Source organism: Aphelocoma coerulescens, chromosome 5 (assembly GCF_041296385.1).
Source record: "Aphelocoma coerulescens isolate FSJ_1873_10779 chromosome 5, UR_Acoe_1.0, whole genome shotgun sequence".
NCBI lineage: Eukaryota > Metazoa > Chordata > Aves > Passeriformes > Corvidae > Aphelocoma > Aphelocoma coerulescens.
The window spans coordinates 7,417,210-7,430,372 of NC_091019.1; positions in this window are offsets into that span (position 1 = coordinate 7,417,210).

The following is a 13,163-nucleotide window of genomic DNA, read 5'->3' on the forward strand; positions in this document are numbered from 1 at the left end:
GCGGGGGTAAACCCCAGAGGGCTAAAAGCCTTGCAGATTTGGCAAACGGATGTAACTCACATCCCAGAATTTGGTCGGCTGAAATATGTGCAGGTGTCTATTGACACTTTCTCCTCGGCTATGTGGGCTACTGCTCACACTGGAGAGAAGGGCCGTGATGTCATTGCCCATTGGAAATTGGCTTTCTCAGTCCTGGGCGTGCCAGCTTCTGTGAAAACTGATAATGGTCCTGCCTAGGCCTCGGTGAAGACGCGGCAGTTTTTACACCTATGGGGTGTAGACCATACCTTTGGTATCCCACATTCTCCTACTGACCAAGCCATTGGTGAACTCGCTCATGGTACCTTGAAGCGTGTTTTGGGCAAGCAGAAAAGGGGAATGCATGGAGAAACCCCACTGAGCCAGCTAGCAAAAGCTTTGTATACAATTCATCACCTTACAGTACCACAAAATTCAAATAATCCTGTTATTCTGAATCATTTTCTCTCATTGCAGTCTGCAGGCGACAGACAACTGCCCCGGCCAAAAGTCTGGGTGCGGAATTTACTCACTAACCAGTGGGAAGGCCCTCATGAGCTTATCGTTTGGGGTCGTGGGTATGCTTGCGTTTCCACAGATACTGGGGTACGGTGGCTACCTGCAAAATGTGTTCGCCCTGACCTATAGCACCAGAGGCAGAACAGGCAACCTCCAAATGATGACCAGAACGCCAATCATCCAAATGGCGACCAGAATGTAGAGCATCAGCCTAATGACTCTTCTGGTGATGACCAGGATGTCAACCATCAGGCAGATGGTCCTCCTACAAGCAGAGACTGGGATGGCCCTTCTACGGGCAGAGACTGAACTTTGGATTTCTTGTTGTGGGGTCGGATCGTTGAGGCCTTGGGGACATGTTTGGAGTTGATAACTGATGTATATTTCTATTTGGCATTAATAGTAGAGTTGTTATCTTATAAAACAAAAAGGGGGAATTGTAGGTACAAAATGCTATTAGTGAGGATTTTCTTGTTATTTTCTAAGTCCGTGAGAGACTTTTCTCTCTCACAGAAGAGGTGGCAGGGAATGTAAACAACCAAGCCACCTGCAACCTTGAAAAGTCTTGTTTATGGTATAGTAGAAAAATATTTTGACAATGGATGTTTTAGGATTTTAGCCAATCACCCCCAAGGGGTGGCTGATCCTTTGTCCAATTAGACTATGAAGAAAAAAGTCTATAAAAGAGTTTGTAAAATAATTAAATAAATCAATCTTGCTGCACAGTTCCTGCCTGCTGGATCTTCTCCTCCTCCTCCTCCCTATGGCTATGGGACACAGTGCTATACCGTAGGAACCAGGCCTGCGGTAATAGGTGAAGTACTCAGAGGGGCACACGGCTACAATTAGGCCTTATGTCGTTACCACTTCCCATAACCTTTGGGGACAGGATGTGTTGGCAGCTTGGGGGGTACGGATTAGGACAACTTTTTAGCAGGGGTTACTGTGTGTAAGGGCACACAGTATCCTACACTGCCTTTGCAGTGGTTGATTAACACACCGATCCGAGTCAGGCTCTGCTCAGTTAGTTGAATTAAGGGCTGTTACCATGGCTTTTCAACGATTCTCACAGGAACCTTTGAATTTGATTACTGAAGCCGACTAGCAAAAGCTTTGTATACAATTCATCACCTTACAGTACCACAAAATTCAAATAATCCTGTTATTCTGAATCATTTTCTCTCATTGCAGTCTGCAGGCGAGACAAAACTGCCCCGGGCAAAAGTCTGGGTGCAGAATTTACTCCCTAACCAGTGGGAAGGCCTGCAGGAGCTTATCATCTGGGGTCGTGGGTATGCTTGCGTTTCCACAGATACTGGGGTATGGTGGCTACCTGCAAAATGTGTTTGCCCTGACCTATAGCACCAGAGGCAGAACAGGCAACCTCCAAATGATGACCAGAATGCAGACCATCCAAATGGCCACCAGAATGTATATCATCAGCCTAATGACTCTTCTGATGATGACCAAGATGTCAACCATCAGGCAGATGGTCCTTCTCCAATCAGAGACTGAACTTTAAATTTCTTTTTATGGAGTCAGATCATTAAAGCCTTAAGGACATATTTAGAATTAACAACTGATGTGATTTTCTACTTAGGATTAATAGTAGAGTTGTTATCAAATAAAAAGGGGGAATTGTAGATACAAAAATGCTATTAGTGAGGATTTTCTTGTTATTTTCTAAGTCCGTGAGAGACTTTTCTCTCTCACAGAAGAGGTAGCAGTTATGTCAACAACCAAACAACCTGCAACCTTGAAAAGTCTTGTTTATAGAACGGTAGAAAAATATTTTGATCATGGCTGTTTTAGGATTTTAGCCAATCACCCCAAGGGGTGGCTGATCCTTTGTCCAATTAGACTATGAAGAAAAAGTCTATAAAAGAGTTTGTAAAATAATTAAATAAATCAATCTTGCTGCACAATTCCTGCCTGCTGGATCTTCTCTCCTCCTCTCTAGCTGTTGTCATTTCCATAGTATCCAGGGATTTTTGTCTTATTTATTTTTACCCTTTTTTGTTGTCGCTGATTGGGGTTGTTCCCCAGAAAAGGGATGAATAGATAGAAAAAGAGGAAGAGCTTACTCAGAACAAAGAAATGTCTCTTTTGGCTTAGAATACATGATAATTGAACCAGCAATGTGCATTTATTTCCAGGATCGTAATTCAGGTGTAATTGATCTTCCAAATATCCAGCCTAAATATTGGAGGACAATTAAAAGTTGGCAGGTCTTCCTGGTAACTTAATCAGCTTTTGTGCCACCTCTTTACAAGAGACTGACCACTACTGGAGCAGTTGAGAACCTGTTCCTTAATTGCTCTGGACTGCACAATAGAAAAATTAATAATTTGAACAGTTGTTTTTGGAAGAGAAGCTGCTTATCATGTCTCATTGTGCAACAGTACAGCGAGAGTAATCAAAAGTGAAATACACAGTTAAATAAAGCAAATTAGAACCCGTTACAACATAATTGTACCATAATTGATACATAATTGTACCTATCAGTTTCTTTCTTAATTAGAGGTTTCTTTCTTTACTGGAACATTATTATTATTCAGAAGGAACAGAAATGTACGAACATAGTTCGTTTTAAAGCTTTTGCATGTACATGCAAAATATTTGCCTGTATGAAATAGACACATAGTGTCTTGCACATTAATCTACTAAATGTTTCTATTATACAGCTATACTATAGTATCAAATAAATTAACCTCTAGTTGGGTGGGCTTTCAAGGTCTTGCAGAGAACTTCGATTTCTGTAAAGTATTCAGGCTATATGACTTGTAGAGAAGTTACATGCTGAGTGGAGGTTCAAGTCACCTGGGGATGGTAGTAAAGTTTTAGAGTGGCATAGTGGTACAGGTGGTTTGGTGAAAAACAAGGAATCTATCACAGAGAAACATGCTTCTAGGAGTGATATGCGCTTCTACAGCAAGCTAGATTTTGGAATGGATACTGAATATTGAACTTGAGTAAAGGTGAAGTCTTAGGGAGACTGGGGAACATGTGAATCGATACATTTGTGTGTATTCTAGAAGTCAAACTTTCCACAGGTATTTGAAAAATCTGTTTTGAGAGTGGAGTGTCTCTACTGTGAACAGAACTTAAATGGTCTTGTCTAGCCATGCTTCAACAATACATCACTAGGAATCTTTCAACTGCAGTCAGTCTGTGTTAGTCTTCTATTCACCCTTCTTCATGAGGAAATAAGTAATGACATAAATTTATCCCAGTGAATATTCTAGTAATTGCAGAGACTGACTGAATATTTTAACCAATGAGTATTGCTTCAAGTTAACTGAGGTGCATGCACCTTCCTTCTGGGGATAAAATTTATCAAGTGGTTTTGAGAAGCTATGGCTTTGTTCAGGCCCACTGCTGAATAAATTGTATATTTAGTTTGAAAATAGTATACCCTTTTCTGTAAATATTAGCACTTCTATAAAGCAGATACAAATACCCTATGTAAAGAATAAAAATCTTTAAATTAATAAATAACTTATCCAGCCTCACAATGAGAGGAAGTCATTGCTTTTTTACTTATTTTTTGTTTGTTATTTTGTCTGATTTGTGGTTAATTGGAAGTGTAACGCTTACTGTTTTGACAGGTAGACCTAAACTTTCCTCCTCAAACGGCAAAAGATGAGAAATGGGAATGTGCTTTTGCTCTTGTGTACGGAGAACAGAGGTAGCACGAAATATAGTGCACTGTGTGACTACCTCTGTAAGACATGAAAAAGCAGTAATCCCTGAAATAAAACTTGGACCTATAACATAGAATCCTGTAGACTAACACTGGAAACTCAAAATCATAAGACACGATTGCTGATAATAATGGGATACTTGTTCTCTTTTTATAGTGAGAAGAAGCCTTATACTAAGTTTTTGTTGTCTTTGCTGTGGTTATTTTGTCAGTTTAATTTAAGCAAGAGTTTAACCTTAGCAAGAATTTAATTTTAATTTCATTTTAGCCAGATATCAGCCAATTCCGCCTTCAGAACTTCCCATCAACTTTACAATAAGTAACTGTGTAAGTGCTTAGTCAACCTTGTGATAGTCCTTCTAAGCACAACAACTTAATTTATTTGGTGAAATCTATTGAAAACAAAACTTTTTCTCCTTGAAGGAGCACTGGTTAGACTTAGTCAGGGTAACAATATATGCAAACACAAAATTTTTTTTAAAAGGTCCGTGTTTTTTTAAAAGAAGGAACTGATATGAGGAAATTAAGGGAGAATGAGGAATAAAAGGAGAGGGAGGAGGGGGTAGCAAGAGACAATTATAGATTTTAAAAACTGTTATGCTTTTTTAAAAAGAGCCAAATACTTTTGTTAGAATGGAATCAAGTTATTTGTAAAATTGAACTCCTACCAAGGACTAGTGATATTAGATTTGAGGGTATTTGGAGGTTTTGCAAAAATGACTCAAGATTAAATACACTTCACATACACCTCTCCTAATCAGACAATGAGAGTCCAGCTGTACTTGGTTACAGGCAGACCTTCTTTTCTTTTAAATTCCACAAACCATGAACAATAGCTACTCTGTCTGCTTTTTATGCAGTCATTTCCATCTAAAGATAAAAATAGAGACATTAAGTAAAAATGTGGAGATACCACCTAACTATTCATTAAAATAAATCCATTTTCTCAGGGTTAATAGGTCCTAAGACTTCAACACTCCAAAGCAAAATACAAGTTAGAAAATGGTTTCATATACCCATAACAGATCAGTAAGTTTTTGAATTAAAGTACACTTGCAGCAGAAAGTACTTTAATAATCAGAACAACTATTTTTATTGATCAATCTCTGTGGCATTTAAGTAAAACCTAAAGCCTTGTTGCCTTTGTAAAATTATGGCTCAGGCCTGTTACTTCAGCTAGAGAAGGACTGTGAGAAAAGTCCGTGAGAAGAAAAACAATTCGTTTTCCCCATGAAAATGTAGTATCAACAGAAGCAAGAAAGTTAAACAGTAGAAGGAGAAAACAGCAACATATCCGCACCTGTTATTTTTCTGAATGCTTGAACGCTTATGCCATAGGTAGCCAAGGGTAATATATTGTGATCAATAATAGCCAATGAGCCTATTGTAGTAGTTTAGCAGCCAATGAATCTGTAACACAAATAATGACATACAAAAGGTGTATAAAAGAGGCTGCTTTTTTTAATAAACAGCTTTTTGGCCCTTGAAAGAGGCACTGTCCGTGTGTGTGTCGTGACTGCCCCAACAGTGACATCTGGTGCCCCATGTGAGAAACTGCAAGATAATTGACCGCCGGAGGAGTGGAGGGGCGGAGCTCTGTAGCCAAGAGCACTGGAGAGAGGTGCCATAAGTCCCGGGACGACAAAATATTAAAGGTAGGCTACAGGGGACCATGGGAACTCAAATATCCCAAGAAGAGAAGCCTAGAGTAAATATGGATGCTTATGCTAAACAAGCGTGATGTTAAGTATGACAAACATTCTTTAAAAACTTTATTACTGTGGTGTAAGAGCCACGGACTTGAAGCCACTTGTTTGGGTGCTTTTAAGGTGATAACCTGGGAAAAAGCTGGACTGCAAATTCTTGATTTCACTTCCCGGGGTGATAAGACTGGTAAATCTTTGCTGGCTACCTGAAGGGTGGTGCTGGAGACCACAAAAGCGGTGAAAAAGGAGCTGAACTTAGAACGGCAAACCTCTGTGGACACGGGTGTGAGGGCGCAGGTGGGTAAAACTGGCGAAGAGCCACATGACAGAGCACCGGCCGAGCCTGCTTGTGAGCCTTGTGTTGAACCACCTGGTTGTGTGCCACCTACAAGCCCTAGGACGGACTGCCATATTTACCCCACTCCCAGAAAACCGCTTTTTCCACCCTTGCCTGCAGATGAGTGGAACAATTAGAACAACCCTTGGTACCGTCTTTGGAACCCTCCGGTACTCTCTGTGGGATGGAGCGGCTCCAGTGGCAGCTGCAGTGGCTCTGTCCGAGGCCCTGGCAGAGCGCCCAAGAACAGCAGCAGCTTCTTTCCTCCCCTTCTCGCCCTCACTGCTGCGTTTTCACTGTGTATCACCGAGCTGAAGAGGGCAGTGAGGGGTGGGGCAGGCAAGCCCTGACATCCTCCCCATGCTCAGCTTGGAGGACCCAGACACCTGTGGGAGGGGCCCGGGGGGGCTCATTGAGGGCTGTGCAGATCCATTCCTGCATGTTTTTTCAAGGTGCTCTTTAATTATTGAAACTGAGTTGCAGGGAATTTGTTCTACTCAAAAGAAGTCGAAGAAAGGGAAAGACCAGCTTCCAGCTTCCAGTTTCTGCCCTGCTCTTCCTCTCCCTTCCTGTGTTCGTGATATGGAAAGGTTATCACTGGAAGAGCTTCTGAGAATTGCTTGCTTTGTCCCAACCTTAGTGCCCTTGCAAATGCATATTACTTGTGTTAACAAATACGTTTTACTATGCATCTCAAGAACATTTGTGGCTTCTGTTAAAAGTAACTTTTATTTTCACTAAGCTCTGGATTCTGATGGGATTGTTTACTGGAGAGGTTCAAGATTACCTGTACCAGTACCCTCAGACCCCTCCTTGAAAAGAGCAATTAACTTTAAGGTCTGATGTTGAAACCTTAGATGATTTACAGGGTTGCTAGGAGCAATTAGCTAGCTGAATTCCTTTCTTTACTCTCTTGTTAACGTTATCTGCAAGGCTTACATATAATTGGCTCATGAGTCTCCACTGCAAAAGCAGAGGGACCTGTGCCAGCTTTGTCATTGTACTTGCTCTTTTATCCCACAGCTTACTAAGGTAATTTTACCATGAATATTTTGCCGTGAATAAACATGCAACAGCTTTTCAAATTGGTACAGCTTTTTAGTGGTTCAAGTGTGGATTTTTCCCTTGCCACTTCAAAATTAAAATTGGAGTTGATATCAAAAAAGTTTAAGTACAGTGATGGACCAGAAAAGTGACTAAAAGTGACACCACCTTACAAAACAGACTTGCTCTCTGAGTATGTGTTATCTGCTCAGTGGCTGAGTTTCTAATATTTGCTATTCTTGTGCAGACAGGAAAACAGTAAACAGTAGTACACTCCTTTGGAATCATCTGAAACCATGGCTTTGTAGCTGTTTACATGCACTTGTCAGTTCTATGCACCCACTGACCTACCAAAGTTACATGTGCAAAATTCAGGTCAGTATTATATGACTAGGCCCTCGGTATTTATCGTTGCCTTTAATAGTCCAAGGTCAAGTCTATTGTACTGATAATCACAAAAGGCTGTCTTGTCATCTGCGAACTGAGTAAGTTTTAAGTGCGATTTGCCAATATATACATTGTTGTCACTTTTCTGACTAAAAACATTCATGGTATTCTTTGGCACATCTTGAAGATTGCCAGAGATTTAATGATTGTAATAAGCCTTGTAAAGCTGTATCTTAAAAGACTCTGGCCAAATTATGCTTATACCAGGAAAGTACTGAAGGACGCATGATATTGTCATTTTTTGAGTACATCTGCTACTTGGAAAATCATGCGAACTTGTGCCAGAGGAGTCCCGACTGTGAAGGAATATTTTCAATCATGATTATAGTTACCATGACCTATTCTCACAACTGAATTATGTCACATCACAGCTGAATAGTATGGCCCTCTGGCCGTTCCCTCTGCAGGCTTTCCTCAGCATTTGGTCCTTCTTCCTGTTTCAGCAGCTTTTCTATGGCTTGATCCAGTACAGCTGTGCAGTTTTTCAGTGTTTCCAGAGTTCCAGGAAAAGATATCTGGACTACATCGAAGGCCTCCTCCAGGCTGATGGTGTTCTCGCAGAGATGCTCTGGCAGTCTGCCGTGCTCGGGACAGCCCAGCTAGCTCAGTTGGTATAACATGGGACTCTTAATCTCAGGGCCATGGGATCCCTCCCACGGGCACACAGTCCTCCCAAGAGTGCTGCGCTGCAGCTCCTGGAGGCAGGAATCACACAGGATCACCTTCTCTGGCTGGCCCGAGTTTTCCCCCTTCCACATGCATTGCTCTTCCTGCTTTTCCTCCTCTTGGAGTGCAGGAGCATCCATAAACTTCTGCACTATGTTGCGGAGGTGGGGTTGGGCTGCAGCTCTCTGATGGGGGACTGGCAGAGCGGACACCAGGCGGAACTCTGCTTGCACCAGAGCGCCTGCTTGGTGCAGCCCCTGCAGAGGTGTAGCTGCAGCCCAGCGACACAGGGTCCTTGTAAATGTCTTGCCACACTTTATAATTTCTCTAGTAAATCCATGTTGCTGCTATTTCAGTTCTAGTTTTATATCAGTTGTTTGCTTGTATATTGTTCATTGATGTTAAGTGCTATACGACAAATTTTTGGTAGCTTTCTTGCACTGATGAAGTCAAGATGAGTTACATTCTGCTGTATCAGAAACTTTTATAAGAAAACTCTCAACTCTGAATTTAGTTCTGTCAAAATTTGAGTGATATTAATTTTAAGTTCTGCTAAATGTGAGTGTTGTACGTTTATATGAGGCTAAGGCTACATTCTGTTGAGTTTGTTGTTAATTTATGGGATGTCAAATTTAAATTCTTTTAATTTGATATTCTGTTACATTTAAGTTCTGTTAGGCTTAAGTTCCGCTGAAGCTAATTTCTGACAAGTTTAACTGCTGTTGAGTCTTAAGTTTAAGTTCTGTTATTTTAATTTCTGTTAAGTCTAAGTCATAGATTGATTTCTGTTCAGTTTCAATGATGTTAACTTTAAGTTCTGTCTGGTTTATTCTCTGCTACGTTTAAGTAACAAGTTTAAGTGAAGTGAAGTTTAGCTTCTGCTGGAATATGCTCATTTAAACTGAAAGATGCAGTTCTTTTGTTACAGAGATAAGATTGAACCAACTGAAACAATTACAATGAAGAATTGATAAGCAACTGTTTAAGAACATGAAATAATAAGCTGTAAAAATATGTGAAGATTCGGTTTGCTAAATCCTTAAATTCATTGAAAATTCCATGTGTATGAATGTTCTGCATTGGCCAGTTGGGATGGTTATGCATAACAATCTTTGCTGTTCCATCTTTCACAGGTAACACAGAAAAATGACTAACAGTTCTAAATTATGGATATTATTGATTGTAAGCTGTTCAGTCCTTTCTTGCTTGCTTTTATTTTGCTTTACTGTCTTATATGCATAGATGTATGAAGAAGTATACTCTCAATTTTTAAAAATAAGTTACTGTAGATGCATTATTGATTCTGAATATATTCTTAATATCATAGCTTGAATTCACTGACTTTTATAAAGGGCATTATCCATAACGTTATTTGATGTTATGCATATGCAATTCTTTGATTGTTTGCAGTTTGTTTATGGTACCATTGATTATTTACCTAAAGATGAATGATAAGCCAGCTGTTTTACAGATTTTCACACACTGTTACGTAGCTATCTGCAAGATGTGTCATTTTAAGAAACTTTTCTAAGTGTTATTAATACAGGCTTGTTTCTAGGATATGTTAGGGGAACCCTTCCAGTTAAGGCCTTAGCTCTGGCCAAGCCCTGGCCCTACCTGGTCAGGAAGCATGCCAACAGACCCAGGTGTTTCTGCACTAAAAACATAATTGAGTCACTTTTACCTGCTGATTTGGGCTTCTGAAAGCTGGACCCGCCTTTGAGGTAAACTTGGGAGCCTTGCCCGAGGTAAACTTGGGAGCCTTGCCCGGGAAGGTTCTCCAGGTCCTCATTGTGAAACAGGGTTCACCAGCTATGGCAGACTCTGGGTGATGGTCTAGTGTTGAGGCAATTGAAAGTGTACCGTTCTAAAGCACTATCCTTTTGTCATGTGATACTGATTACATGTCTTACTTTGCTTTTTTGCTGGGTGTAGGTTTATTGTTTCATTACATGTATTTCCTTGCTTTTATGTTGCCTTCACGTTCATAGTGACAAACACACATGTTATCATAAAAACAAAAAGGGGGTTTATGACCTCTCAGGAATATCTAGATAATGCAATATTTACACTAGAGTTTTTGCAGGCAGATCATCAATTTTGATCCCCAGCAGAGCAATAACGGTCTGAAGATCTGCATGTGTGAAACCAATTTCTAAAAGGTTTTACGTAAGGATCCACAATTGGGCGTGCAATGGCAAGGCCAAGCTGATCTACTGACCTAGGGGAGAGGGTACATACGTGTTTTATTGCCAACAGGTCTAGAGTGGATACCTGCCTGACCTGACAAACATCAATTGCCTCAGAGAAAATGAGGCCCAGTGAGAGGAAAAATGACCCAGTCACCATCCAGCCCTCGTGGCGAAGGCAGGAGCAGGAGTAGGACTGCCAGGAAGATGGCTGTGACCTGAAGGCTTGCGGAGGCAGCCTGCCAACTGCCTTGTGTCCTACTGCATCTACCATCATGTTGCTGTGTTCCTGCTGACCTTCCTCAGTTGTTTCCTTTTCCATGCTTCCAGAGAGACATTTGGCAGTGTTGGGGTCCGTGTTTCTGGCTGGTGGACTCCCTCCTGTCTGGCGGCGTGGCCCCTGAGCTCCAGCCATGGGAGCTTTGGAACAGTAGCCATTTACTGCCAAGTGCAGAAGAAGAAGCAGCTCTCTGGGGACATTGGACACTATCTTTTCCTTTTCCTATGTTATGAGTCTTTTTGTTGGTGGCATGGTTGTTCTTGGTGGGTTTTGTTGGTTGTGATCTGTATTCCATGTGTTTTGTCCTGTGGCCGGCAGGTGGGGTGGTGGCTTTACAGGTGCAGACTGTTTTAACATTAGAATACATTAACCCTTTGCATAAAAAACAAAAAAGGGGGAGATATGGCATTTAAGTAAAACCTTATAAAATGAAGGTCTTGTTGCCTTTGTAAAATTATGGCTCAGGCCTGTTACTTCAGCTAGAGAAGGACTGTGAGAAAAGTCTGTGAGAAGAAAAACAATTAGTTCTTACCGATGAGAATGTAGTATCAACAGAAGCAAGAAAGTTAAACAGTAGAAGGAGAAAACAACAACATATCCGCACCTGTTATTTTTCTGAATGCTTGAACGCTTATGCTATAGGTAGCCAATGGTAGTATATTGTGATCAATAATAGCCAACGAGCCTATTGTAGTAGTTTAGCAGCCAATGAATCTGTAACACAAATAATGACATACAAAAGGTGTATAAAAGAGGCTGCTTTGTTTAATAAACAGCTTTTTGGCCCTTGAAAGAGGCACTGTCCGTGTGTGTCGTGACTGCCCCAACAGCGACAAATCGTATAATTTCAATTTCATAAAACTATTCATTGAAGAGTTTATGAATCTTTTTGAATTCAGGAGACCAGGTAGATTGCTGGTCTTGGTTAAGTAAAGAGTTTGGAAAAAATTATCTTTTAAAATTTTTTTTTAATATAAGATGTTGTCAATCGATAAAGTAAAAAGGAAAAAATATATCCTAGGTGTCAAGAAATTGAAAATTAAAAAAGATTGTTACAGTGGGCATTACTGTAACACGTGTATCAAACAAGGCGGCCCATGGAAAAGAAATATATATAGGCTGATTCATGATAGATGTTTCAGAGCTGTTTATTTCTCCAGCCGCATGGCCGGGATCTGCCAAGGAACTGAGGTAGTCATGGGACCTGAGGGTCCTTGGCCGTGCAGGGGAGCACAAAACAACCAATGGGGAACGAGGCTGACTGGGGGCTAGGGAAACCCCGTGTCTCTTCCCCAGGGCCCCTCTCCCAAGGCTACATGGCAGGGGGGAGATTTAAAACTTGAAAACAACTGGATAAACATAACAAGAACAGTTTTAAAATAATACAAGCCACCCTCCTGAGCCTTTAAATGTCCAAACAGATTCTCTGGAACATCTTAAGGCTGACAGAAGCGAGACAAGACTCTCCGGGCATGCTTTGTGGGGAAACTGAGGCAGGAGAGGGTTTAATTTCTTCCCTCCCCCTTTTCATCCCCCCCTCAGTATCGGAGAGGAGTTGTAGGGAAAGGGAATTGTATAGGGAAGCCATGGGGTGAAAAACGGATTAGGAATAAACTGGGGATGGGGTAAACTTAGGAAGGGGTTCATATTGGGTATAGGGTAAAAGGGGAAAGTAGGTTGTGGGTAGGGAAGTTGCTGGGATGGATATTGTTTATAATTTTGTGCATAACGGCTGCCTTTGACTGGAATACCTCCCAGCCCAGTAACATTTGCTGCTTGTAAATCCTTATTTCCTTGTACTATATCAAATTGTACAACTTCCCCATCTCCTACACTTTGCAGGTAATTTTTAGGGTTGTTCCTTTTAATGGCAGTTCTATGGATGAATAAATCTTCCCCTGTATCATCTCGTGTTATAAATCCATAGGTTTTTTTGACATTGTACCATTTCACAGTTCCTGTGATTTTCATTGCTATAACTTCTCCTATCATGTGCTTGCATGTTTGTCATGGCTGCTGGTCCTGCATGGCTGCCACCTCGCTGACTCCAACATCTCAGCCAGGCCCCCACATTGCAGCTGCTCTGTGCCCTCCGAGCGGCGCTGCTCTGGCACGTGTCTGGGCTCTGCGTGGCCCCTCATTGCCATCGCTCCGTCAGTTCCATGCTGCTTTGAGTGCGGCCTCGTTATGGCTCCGCGCTGCGCTGCACGGCTTCTCATGTCACTGTGGAAACCACTGCTTCTCGCTCTACAGG